Source organism: Odocoileus virginianus, chromosome 3 (assembly GCF_023699985.2).
Source record: "Odocoileus virginianus isolate 20LAN1187 ecotype Illinois chromosome 3, Ovbor_1.2, whole genome shotgun sequence".
In the NCBI taxonomy this organism is placed as follows: Eukaryota; Metazoa; Chordata; class Mammalia; order Artiodactyla; family Cervidae; genus Odocoileus; species Odocoileus virginianus.
In genome coordinates, this window is record NC_069676.1 from 55,344,378 (window position 1) to 55,355,887 (window position 11,510).

Genomic DNA, 11,510 nt, shown 5'->3' on the forward strand with positions numbered 1-11,510 from the left:
ATAAGCTAAACACTATATTTGGCTTATCAAATGAAACACTTATCTTCAGAGAAGAAGGACAGGATTGAATACTGATTCAAAACCATCCTCATCAACATGTGCGTTAACAATTCTGGCCAATTAGCTAGAAGCCACTGTGGTCATTTCACAAAAACAAAGACTTGTGCTGAAAATAGCGGTGCTATTTATGTATTCCATCTAAGTGTTACATGCACTAATATTCTATTAAATTTGGCCCCTTTTCCTTATAAAAGACAGAAGTTACTTTTGGACAGGGACCAGGGATAACAATTGGAAGTCTATGAATGCTTTCTATTTTGGGGACCTTCAATTAGGCTTTTGTGGCATTGGTGATGATGGTAATGATACACATGTGGAAACTTGTCATCCCCCATCCCTCTAAAACCCCTGCCCAAAGTTCTTTCCATATACAGATACACACCCGCTGATTACATATGAAAGGAAGGACTCAGTGAGGATAACCAAGTGACCTAAATTTCCTTAGCACCTGAGTTAGGACTTAGAGTGCAGGTCAGATCATGTCATAGTTCTTGGGCTCTGATTCACATTACTGATGGATCATTTGGTTGTATAGGGCTACATCTAGTAGAACAAAAGAATTCTGAAGTAAGGAAATCTGGATTTGCATCTCATAGTTTCACTTAGTGGTGAGGTTATGCTGCACACAGGTAGACAATCTGAACTTTATCCTGAGGATGATTATAAATAACATAAAATAATGTAACATAAAATAATACAATGTAACATAATATGTACTATCTTCTCTTACTATCTTACATGCTTGTGAAAATTTAAAGTCTGAAAAGTCCTTTGTAACTTGTAAAATAAAGTATTAAATATATATTAGTTATTGTGAAAAATGCCTTTGTTAACTAATTATGTAAGAGATAAAACAAATAATTGATGGAGTAGGGGGGAAACACTTGAAACTACAAATTATCTGGTTGAAATATCACTGTGACTGCCTCCAAACCAGATCAATAGCATTAAATTTCATATAGATAGTTCATTTTTATCAAATGCTCACCTACTGGGTTAAACTCATTTCAGCTTCCATAGTAATGAAAACTGAATGTTTCTCTAAAGAACAAAAACCAGACTTAACTGGGAAATAACTAGATGTAGTGGAATGAAAGCTGCTTCTCAAGTTGGCACAGTGGTAAAGAATTTGCCTGCCAATGCATAGATGCAGATTCGATTCCTGGATCAAGAAGATACCCTGGAGAAGGAAGTGGCAACCCACTCCAGTATTTTGGCCTGAGAAATCTGATGGACAGAGAAGCCTGGCAGGCTACAGTCCATGGGGTCACAAAGAGTTGGACATGACAGAGCATCTGAACATGCACACACAATCTAGATATAGTACATAATCCTCACCTGAATTAGGAATGAGCCTTCATAGTGAAAGGGAAAGTCGCTCAATTGTGTCCGAATCTTTGCGACGCTGTGGGTTGTAGCCTACCAGTCTCCTCTGTTCATGGGATTCTCCAAGCAAGACTACTGGAGTGGGTAGCTGTTCCCTTCTCCAGGGGATCTTCCCAATCTAGGGATTGAACCCAGGTCTCCTGCAGGCAGATTGCAGGCATATGCTTTACCATACTGTGGGACAAACCAATCACAAAATGTCTACCAAGCCTTAGTAGAAATTAAGACCAAAAGATAACAAGCTCCAAACAAAAAGAACAAAGAATGTCCTCATCATCTCCTTATGCAAAGGGACTGTAATTCACCAGGCTCCTCTGTCCATGGGATTCTCCAGGCCAGAATACTGAAGAGGGTTGCCATGCCCTCCTCCAGGGGATCTTCCCAACCCAGGTATCAAACCCAGGTCTCCTGCATTGCAGGTAGATTCTTTGCCATCTAAGCCACCAGGAAAGCCCCCAAATACTGGAGTGGGTAGCCTATCCCTTCTCCAGGGGATCTTCCCATCTCAGGAATTGAACCAGGTTCTCCTGCATTGCAGGCGGATTCTTTACCATCTGAGCTACCAGGGAAGCCCATAATAAATACATAATAGGTACTCAAAGAATTTAGTTCTTTTCTGGATAATTTTGAAAAGTAAGTTGTAAAAGTAAGTTTTCTTTTTATACTTGTTATAGCCTGACCATTTTAGATATGTTTGTTATTAAGAGGGTCAAGACTATTCCATTTGTTGCTGGAATAAACTGGTTTACTTGAATTATAAAGGAAACTCAATAACGACGGATGTCCTTAATTCTTCTTAAGAACAGAACTGAGTCAGCATCAAGTCTGAAAAAAAACTCAGATTGACCCAAGTGAAAGCGCTCTTTTGTAAAATGACTCTCTCTTAAACAAAATGCTTTTCTACTATTTCATCAGCTATTCTCTGTCATAAAGATCCTCTTGTTAGGAAAACAACATTTGAGGACATCAAGAATGTGGTTAGCGACAGCACTATGTGAACCAAGAATGGATCAATGCCACTTACATTACAGTTGCCTATACAGCCAAAGATCAATGTTTCAAAGCAAGTGGATTATATAAAATAAATTTGGACAGTTAATGTTTTCAAACCATATGAATGTCTGTGGAAGTACAGTAAGCAAATGGCCAGTGACTAGCAGACCACCCTACCTGCCTCCTGAGACATGTGTATGCAGGTCAAGAAGCAACAGTTAGAATTGGAAATGGAACAACAGACTGGTTCCAAATTGGGAAAGGAGTGCGTCAAGGCTGTATATTGTCACCCTGCTTCTTTAACTTATATGCAGAGTACATCATGTGAAATGCTGGGCTGGATGAAGCACAAGCTGGAATCAAGATTGCCAGGAGAAATATCAATAACCTCAGATATGCAGATGACACCACCCTTATGGCAGAATGTGAAGAAAAACTAAAGAGCCTCTTGATGAAAGTGAAAGAGGTGAGTGAAAAAGCCAGCTTAAAACTCAACATTCAAAAAACAAAGATTAATGCATCTGGTCCCATCACTTCATGGCAAATAGATGGGGAAACAATGACAGACTTTATTTCTGGGGGCTCCAAAATCACTGCAAATGGTGACTGCAGCCATGAAATTAAGACGCTTGCTCCTTGGAAGTAAAACTATGACCAACCTAGACAGCATATTAAAAAGCAGAGACATTACTTTGCTGACAAAGGTCTGTATAGTCAAAGCTTTGGTTTTTCCAGTAGTCATATATGAATGTGAGAGTTGTATCATAAAGAAAGCTGTGCACTGAAGAATTGATGCTTTTGAACTGTGATGTTGGAGAAGACACTTGAGAGTCCCTTGGACTGCAAGAAGATCCAACTAGTTAATCCTAAAGGAAATCAATCCTGAATATTCAAAGAAAGGACTGATATTGAAGCTGAGGCTCCAATACTTTGGCCACCCGATGCAAAGAGCCAACTCATTGGAAAAGACCCTGATACTGGGAAAGATAGAAGGCAGGAGAAGGGGATGACAGAGGATGAGATGGTTGGATGGCATCACCACCTCCATGGACATGAGTTTGAGCAAGCTCCGGGAGTTGGTGATGAACAGGTAAGCCTGGTGTGCTGCAGTCCATGGGGTTGCAAAGAGTCAGACATGACTGAGTGACTGAACTGAGTTGAGCTAGAAATATTAATCTTGTCTCTTTACTACCATCAAGCGGTCTTGGCTAAGTCATTTAGGTTTGATTTCAAAAACTGTAAAATATAAAATATAAAATCATACACCATACTTAAAAAAGATTGGACACTGGCTTCTCTGGTGGCTCAGTGGTAAAGAACCTGACTGCCAATGCAGGAGACATAAGTTCCATCCCTGGTCGGGTAAGATCCCACGTGCAACGGAACAGCTAAGCTAGTGCACCACAACTATTGAGCCCGTGCTACTGAGCCCACATGCTACAACTACTTAAGCACACGAGCCCCAGAGCCTGTCTTCCACAAGAGAAGCCACCACAGTGAGAAGCCTGCTCACTGCAACTAGAGAGTAGCCCCTACTCTTCATAACTTGAAAAAAAAAATGTCCCCCTGGCAAAGACCCTGCACACCAAAAAAAAAAAAAAAAAAGATTGGACAATGTGTAGCTACACCTGTCAAGATAAGAGCATTCATGCAAATCAGGCAAGTTTAAGCATGCTTTTTGAGACTGGGCTCTTTTCAATCCATAGAATAAAAAAAACCTGAAGGTTGCACAGTGGTGGAAGCATCAATTTCCCTTGTAGCAGGCTATTTTCCTCTCTTGTTTCAGAGTGTGGCACTGCATCCTAAGGAGCCTCAAATGTGGACAGTCTAGCTAAGAAGAGAGCAAGATGGCTCAAATCCTCCTTCTATGTAAAATTAACAAGGGGTAAGGCATCCTTTTTACTTCATTCTTTTTTAAAGCTATGGTTTATTTTTAATGACTGCTTATTATGTCTCAGGCATCTGGCTCAAAATACTGTAAATTCTAAACTTTGTAGATACTTTTATTAAACGAAGTGCTTTTAAAATAAAACTAAGTCATAATTCAAAGGTCTTCCTTAATACAACAAAAAAATCATATGTTCTCTGAAATGAAAATTCCACTTTATGGTTAGTTAACAACCACTTAAATTCCTACTTAAGAGATGCAGGAGACAAAGACTAACCAGTGGAATAGGAGGAATTTTTCCTCCAAGTCTAGGTAACCCGAGGGAGCAGATAATGTAGAAGAAACTACAGTAATTCCAGAGTTCCCATTTTTACAAGCTGAATTATCTAAGAAATTCATGAGAAAACAACTCTGGGATCTATAACATTTTCAAAACACCTAAGTCCCTCTCTCCATCTCCTCAGTGCCAATTAGCAGAATTACCATCATGTGGACTCTCATGTGAATTCAGGGTGCTAGTTTTTAATATAAACTCTCCAGACGGGTTACTGTTTTATATAAAATTACCAGCTCAATGGACATGAGTTTGAGCAAGCTCCAGGAGATGGTGAAGGACAGGGAAACCTGGCGTGCTGCAGTCCATAGGGTCGCAGAGAGTCAGACACGACTGAGCGACTGCGTGACTGAACAATTGTCTTTTATATAAAATTATTGTCTTGCTATTCTTTTACTGGTAGAATGATACAATACTTTACATTTTACAGAATGGGACTCGTTTAAAATACTCCATCTAGCTGTTTTCATTGGTGTTATTGCATTTAAAAAAACAGTTTTTGTTTTGGAAAATATACTAAAGTTAGGTATATTTGACCTGTGAATAGTTTACAGGCCTTAAATATGGGTCAGTACTTTCATGGAAGGTACCGCTCCATGAAATGTTTATTTCTGGAAGGTATCTCTCTCCATGAAATGCTGCACAAGGAAGAGCCAGATAAGGGACGTGGGTGAGAAACACTTGCTCGGTTTACATTTTCACTGTGGTTATACGGGGTAGCATTTTCCAAGGGAACGTTTCCAGTTTGGATCAGAGGCATAACGACAACATCACCCCCTTTTCCGAAGCACAAGCTCAGAAGGCTTTTTCAGAGTTATAACGATCTCAGCAAAATTTCTTTCTTGAAAATAACACCAAGGGATAGTCTTCTAAACAGACACTGTCAACTAAACCTAGTCACATTTGGTTTTCCATCTCTGTTTTAACTGCAGTTGACTCCAGAATTAAAGCACTGCAGTAAATGATCTTAATTTCCATGCCAAACAAAGAAAGGGAACAAAGACTTTTCGCTCATACTTAGGTTTCACTGTAGCTCTATCTTTACAACTTTGATAAATGCTACAAAGGAAGCAGAGAGGGTACAAGAGTAATAGAGACTTAAGATATACTAAAGGAAACCTCTCCAAGGAGTTACATTTTTTAACCAGTTTTTAAATAATTTTTTTGATGTGGACCATTTTTTTAAGTCTTTATTAAATTTGTTTCAATACTGCTTTTGTTTTATGTCAGGTTTTTGGCTGTGAGGTATGTGAGATCTTAGCTCCCTGATCAGAGATTGAACCCTCACCCCCTGAATTGGAAGGCTAAGTCTTAACTACTGGACCACCAGTGAAGTCCCCAAAAGTTACATTTAAAGCTCCAACTTAAAGTATAAGAAGAATCCAACCATCATTCATATTTTAAAAGGGGAAGAGCCAGAAGATTGGGCTTTCATTTAAAAACTACATATAGGTTTAAGAAAAATGCAGATGTCAGAAAGATATCTGAGTTTAGTGTAAGTCATGTGATAGCTAATGTATGTTGTTTAAATGATTTTTATGAAGGATTTAAGTTGGTCACAGAGGTTAGGACTATAGGATGCCCTACCATACTGAGGAAAAATAACACAATTCTGGAAGAGGTTTTTGTTTCTGTACTTATTGTTTATGCATGCACCTGGTGAAATTCTTAGCAATTCAAACTGGGATTTCTCTGACTTGGGCCCAAAACTTATTCTTTATCAGCAGACAAAAGAAGACCAAGGTCAATTTAATATCCATTGTGAGATGCAATGGCAAGTCAGAATAATAGATCTCATATTTCCTGAAAAACAATGCTTGAGGCACAGCTGCTGTAAATGAAGTAGGAGTTACCTGTATTTAAAAGCAAAGTATGAAGACCCCAAAATGGAGGAAAATATCTTGAGTCATCAAGATAAATGCACACAGAGATTAAAATTTACTAGAGACATATTTCATTAACATGGAAAGATGACCACTTTAAATAAAATTTAAAAAATTATAAAACAGTGCTCAGAGTATGGCCCCATTTATGAAATTATATACCTGAGTGTGTTTATAGAAAAACAAATCTACATGCCACATATAGAAAAAAATCTAGAAGGAAGTACTAACAGTAATTATTTCTTGATGGTAGATTATGGGTGATTTTCTTACACATTTTTGCATTATCTTTTTTATTCTAACAATGAGGATATTATGTTTAAAATGTAAGGAAAAAAAAGTCTTTAAAAGGACATTTAACTGTATTGGTGAATACTGATTTAAAGCAAAATGCCTTTAATATGATAGATCTCACTGGTACTGCAAGCTAATTAATTATACAGGATGTTTCACAATTGTGGAATGACAGTTCAGATGGCATATTTTGTTCTTTGGCCAGCACTGAATTACTAAACAGACAAAGTACGCCCCTACAATGTTAGCAAAGAAAGGGAGATAGCAAATAATTAGAATATTCTGGAGAAAAGTATTTAATTTTTGATGGCTCAGAAAAGCATAAACATGAATATCCAGAAAATATCATAAAGTTGTTAAACTTATGTACATGTATTTATGATTTAAAATCATTTTAATTTTTAAGAACATGGAATTGAGAGATGCTTAACATAGCTAGGTGGACATATAGGTAGGAGGTGTGGCTAAGTTTCTTCAAATTAATTTCTATAGGATTAATTTGGTCCTAAGCACAGAAAAGGACTTCCTTGATGGCTCAGTGGGTAAAGCCATCGCATTCCACTTGCAATGCAAGAGACACAGAGACATGGGTTCGATCACTGGGTCAGGAAGATCCCATGAAGGAGGAAGATGGCAACACACTCCAGTATCCTTGCCTGAAAAATCCTGTGGACAGAGGAACCTGGTGAGCTACAGTCCATGGGGTCACAAAGAGTCAGACATGACTGAGCGACTAAGCGCACACACACAGCACAGCAAGAAATTGTTACTCCCCCCACCTTGTATGTCATTAAAAACAAAAACAATACTCAGCCATAAAATAAGTCCACATCAATCCAACAAAGTTCTAATTTTTTCCCAGACAAATGCTTCTATGCCGTATGAAATATCATGAATCCCAGGTTTTCTCCAAAATAATTTGTGTCTACCCTTCTTTTTTTTTTTTTGGCTGATGTCTAAAGAATGCACTTAGTCTATCTGGAAATCCATTGTGACCAAAGTACATAGCATGGCCTCTGAAATATTCAAATAAAATGAGTTACATTTAAAGCAGATTTTATTATATTTGACATTTTAAAATTCAAATCAGCAAGATAATTTATTAAATTTTCTAATATGGTAGATTTGGCTTCATGAGTGTGGAATTTGGGCCCACTTAGACTGTTTACCAAACCCAAAATTGAACAAGCCTAATCTCCCAAGCCTCTTTCCACTTACGTAAAATAATTATTATGGCACTACCTTTACTGACAAGATAGAATCTGGGGGGGTATAAGATGACAGATAAAGAATGTAAAATGACTTTAAGAATTATAAAAGAGTATATTAAGAAAAGGTGTAATGATGGTGTTAATTATAACTATATTATTTTCATCATTAACTATTTAATGTGGGTACAGCTTATATACCCCCTAAGGAAATTCTATATTGCTAGAATATGCAAATTGTCCTAGTCATATAAGAGCTCTACAAACAGTTGTTTTTCAATTAATTAATTCATCATGTTTGGAAAAACATTTTCACGTGGTAAGAAATTAGTTGGGATGTGCACACACAGGGAATTATAACTGACCTCTCAGAGTAACACCGAAGTATACACCTAGTTTACTTATTCCAGTAAAAACCAACTGAGTGATTTAAGTTAAAACTTCCAAGATAAATTTTGTTTTCTTTTAGGTACCAACACTATGAAAAACATTGTAATAATTTTTCTATGAACCCATGAGAAATGTAGAAAACAGTTTTGACTCTCCAGATATTTTCTAAGTACCCCAATGGAACTTGAAGTATGTATGTAAAACTGAAATATGTTCTAAGGTCACTTGAAGAAAAAGGAATATCCTATCCCAAAGTGAGAAATTAGATAATCTGTGTTTTATCCCAAATAAAGCAAGCTTTATGAAAGTTTAAATACCAGTCAAGATATTTAACATTACAACAAGAATGGAATTTTCAAGACAGTATTTGAGAAAAAGGTAATTAACTTTGCTTGCTAAATAAACAGCACATTTAAATAAAAACATGTATATATCTTCCATATATTTTGTATTATCTGACATCAAATTGATTCTTGAACTATTTTGTATCTAGACCCCACTAAACTAAAAATAGTTCACTTTTCGGTGGCCCTCAGCAAAGGTCATATAATCATCCAAGGTTGTAGGATCAAAATCTACACATGTGTTCCCGTGAGGTCTGACCACACAGCTGAAACACTGCTGACAGCTCCCTGTCCATGACTTACAGTGATTTGCTTCTGCTCAAACTGTGCCAACTTCACCTCTAAAACCACATCCCAATGAAAATTCGAAACAAAGGAAATAAAACAATGCCCAAGATAACTGTTTTCATTGCATGAAACAGGGTCAACTACAACATATCTTAATTTTTTTTAAAGCTTACTGAAATTTTCTTACAAGTCAAAAGTTATCATTAAAGATTCAGGATGCAGCGTGTTATACAATTTTTGTTATGACATACAAGTCCAGCACCTCTTTCGCTGCTCTACTTTACGTAGTTGTGATAAGGCCCAAGGTAGCACGACTTGATGGAGGTGTGAATCTATATATGACATGCCATGAGCATACTAAATCCATTCTTCCCATTAAGTTGCTGAAGAGCCTTCCACTATATAAACAAAACAGGACATTTATTCCCAGAGAAATTAAACTATAAACCTGATTCAAATGCATGTAAAAATTGTAAATAAAGGCGAGCAGTGTGTAAAATAAAATGCAGGATTAAAACAAGTGTTTTTTTACATTGTAAAAAATGTTTGCACTGACGATGATATTGTTAGAGAAGAGGGAGGTGGATAAAAAATAGCCCACATGCTAAATGTAATGTTACTAATACAGTTTTACTTGCAAGGATTTTTCTGGCTTTAATTCAACAAAATCCATTATCCTGGGTGGTAATGGAGCCTTGTGCCCTACTCATCTCAGGCATCTTTAGTATCCTGAGCTGCCTTAAAGCTATGATACAGTAAAATGTCAAGCAGATCCCACTAAGCATTTGTAAACTACAATAGCCCCCCATTTTGCCTACAAATCACACGCTCTCAAGCTGAGCTTTGCTCATTCGCTTGTTTCATTCGTTGTACAAGCAGGCTAATTTGGAAATAGCTAGTTTACTTGGGAACACCTAGATGTTCAAAACAATCCCACTTTCTTACTTGACCACCCAAAGAAGTAGAACCATAATACAACACTTGAGGGAACTGTAAAATGGTGCCTGGATACTGAAGGAATGAACAGCAAATAGCAGCACTAGTAAATATAATGAATGCATTTCGCCTTCCAGCTCATCTGTGCTTCCTGGGACACAACACACAAACATGAAAGGGTTGGGGTAGAATGTCAAGAAAACTGATGTCTTTCAACATTCACTTTGCAAGATGCTAGACACAAAATAATACCACAAGCCACCTCCCTTTCCCATCAGTGTAAATTCGGGGCTCTCAAATCACCCCCCACAAACCCCAATTAAAAATAAAGGAAAAAGGCAGGCTATAATACAGATTGTCCTAAGTGGTCACAATGAAACTAAGGGACAATAACAAGAATAAATCTTGCATTAATCCAAATGAAGTCAGTGAATAATAATACAAACCAGAAGCATAGTCTCAAAAATAAGCAATTATCTCCAAGCATGCAAGGGCATTTAAAACCCATAAAAATCATTGCAAAGCACACTCTGCATATAAATATGTTTCATAAATGCTAAGTAACATGTGTATAGATGATATGCATATCCACAGGGCATCCATTTGTGTGATCACAATCAAATCTGTATAATAAAAATTACACTCTATTTGGCAAATGGTTTCTCAGCAAGAGTACATCAGAATATGAAATAAAAGGCTAAATTCTGGGGCTACCTTTTCTTAGCAATGAAGGAAATAAGCAAAATCACCTTATAATTGGGCCTGCAAGCTTAGGAGGCACCAAATGTGTTTTTGAAGGAAGGCCCGACCCTATATGTGAGAGCTGCAAATGAAATGATTCCTTTCAATAACATCTATTTCTTGGGAGCTCTTTTTCCACCCCCTGGTTCTGTTGCTAAGCTTGGAAGGAAAGGAACCAAGTGGCTCAGTCTGCATTCTGAGCCGGTTCAAGATAAAATCAGAACACCATATATACATTTTTTTTTTTTAAACACAAGCAGATGCCTCCTTACTTCTCTGTCCCTGGCAACCTTCCTCTCTCCCAGCCCCATCACTGTCTCCACATCTTCCTCCTCATCTCTGAGGGAGTCATTGTTCAATGCAGGCCACAAATGTATACACAGGTCATTTAATAGCAGCTAAATCAAGAAGCTAACCTCGCTCCCTGCTACTTACCATGCTGAGATCCGGAGAAGCTGTTGAAAGGAAGGAGAGATGCAAACTGAATCCATTTTCCTTGTGACCGAGTCGGATGCAGCCTCCGAACCCAACATCAGCAGCGGCTGCCGGGATTTCTTCCCCTCCCTCTCTGGTTGGCGACGGTGCTAATAGGAACCACCCTTCCAGCCCTCCCTGGAGGATCAGCAGTCGAAGCGGCAGAAGCAGCAGCATCACCACTTGGCCTCCTCCCTCTCGGAGGATGGGGTGAGCTCAGAAGCAGCCAGGAACTTGCAGCAGACACCTCCTCTGGCTCCTCCTCTCCTGCCCCCTCCTCCGAAACCCCAC

At 38.0% G+C, this 11,510-nt stretch overlaps 1 protein-coding gene across 4 annotated transcripts in view; it reads right to left on the reverse strand.

The window, feature by feature from the left end:
- JAKMIP2 (janus kinase and microtubule interacting protein 2) overlaps positions 1–11,493 on the reverse strand; it is a 190,930-nt gene extending 179,437 nt beyond the window's left edge. For all 4 annotated transcript variants that reach the window (XM_020905663.2, XM_020905662.2, XM_070465604.1 and 1 more), the window contains exon 1: positions 11,181–11,493. The gene's annotated coding sequence lies outside the window, so the exon portion shown is untranslated. The remainder of the gene's footprint in view (positions 1–11,180) is intronic.
- Between the last annotated feature and the right edge of the window lie 17 nt (positions 11,494–11,510).